The sequence below is a fragment of the Zalophus californianus genome, chromosome 14, assembly GCF_009762305.2.
Source record: "Zalophus californianus isolate mZalCal1 chromosome 14, mZalCal1.pri.v2, whole genome shotgun sequence".
Lineage (NCBI taxonomy): Eukaryota > Metazoa > Chordata > Mammalia > Carnivora > Otariidae > Zalophus > Zalophus californianus.
In genome coordinates, this window is record NC_045608.1 from 88337846 (window position 1) to 88339143 (window position 1298).

Genomic DNA, 1298 nt, shown 5'->3' on the forward strand with positions numbered 1-1298 from the left:
GCAAGGAAATATTAAGCAAAAGAGTATGAGTATCATATAGAACAGTAATGCTGCCTGAAAATTTCTCTGTGCTCTGTCTATTCATCCCTCCCTCTCCTCAAGCCCTGGCAACCACTGATCCTTTTACTGCCTCTATAGTTTTGCCTTTTCCAAGATGTCATATAGTTGGAATCATACCATATTTGGCCTTTTCATATTGACTTCTTTCACTTAGGAACCTGCGTTTAATGTTCTGCCATGTTTTTTCATGGCTTCGTAGCTCATTCCTTTTTAGTGATGAGTAATATTCCATTTTCTGAGTACACCATGATTATTTATCTGTTCACCTACTGAAGGACATCTTGGTTACTTCCAAATTTTGGGAAGTATGAATAAAGTTGCTATAAACAGCCATGTGCTGGTTTTTTGTGTGGACGTATGTTTTCAATTCCTTGGAGAAGTACCAAGACGCATGATGGCTGGGTCATATGGTAACAGCATATTTAGTTTTGTGAGCAGCAGCCAAACTGTCTTCCAAACTGACTGTCCCATTTTCCTCTCCCACCAGCAACGAATGAGCGTTCCTGTTGCTCCTCACCCTTGTCAGCATTTGCTTCTGTCAGTGCTGTGGATTTTCACCATCTTAACTGGTGTGAAGTGAAGTGGTAACTCGTTGTTGTTTTAATTTGCATTTCCCGTTGACATTTGATGTGGAGCATCTTTTCATATTCTATTTGCCGTCTGTGTATCTTTATCAGTGAGGTATCTGTTCAGGTATTTTGCCTGTTTTTAAATCAGTTTGTTTTCTTACTGTTGAGTTCTGAGTTCTTTGTATATTTTGGATAACGGTCCTTAATCATCTGTGTCTTTTGCAAGTATTTTCTCCCAGTCTGTGGCTTCTCTTCTCATTCTCTTGACAGTCTTTCACAGCGGAAGTTTTTAATTTTAATAAAGTTTCATTGATTATGCTTTCGGTGTAGTATTGAGAAAATCACCACCCAACCAAAGTCATCTGGACTTCCTCCCGTGTTATTTCCCAGGAGTTTTATAGTTTAGATACTCCTTTTGAGGAGTTTTGCTAGCAAGGGAGCAAACAAATGTGGTGGTAGCTGGTGTGGGGGGGGTCGGAGGTGAGTCCAATAACAACATTAATTAAGTGATTATGTCAAAAGCCGGGGATTACTGAAGTATAGCCCTCTGTGCGTGGGAGGTGATGGAATATAGTGCACAGATGGAGGGGACAGCCTTAAGATGGGATCATGGTTTGTTCATCTATGTGAACAGCAGGAACGCAAAGTATGTGGGTGCAGATGCCGGAA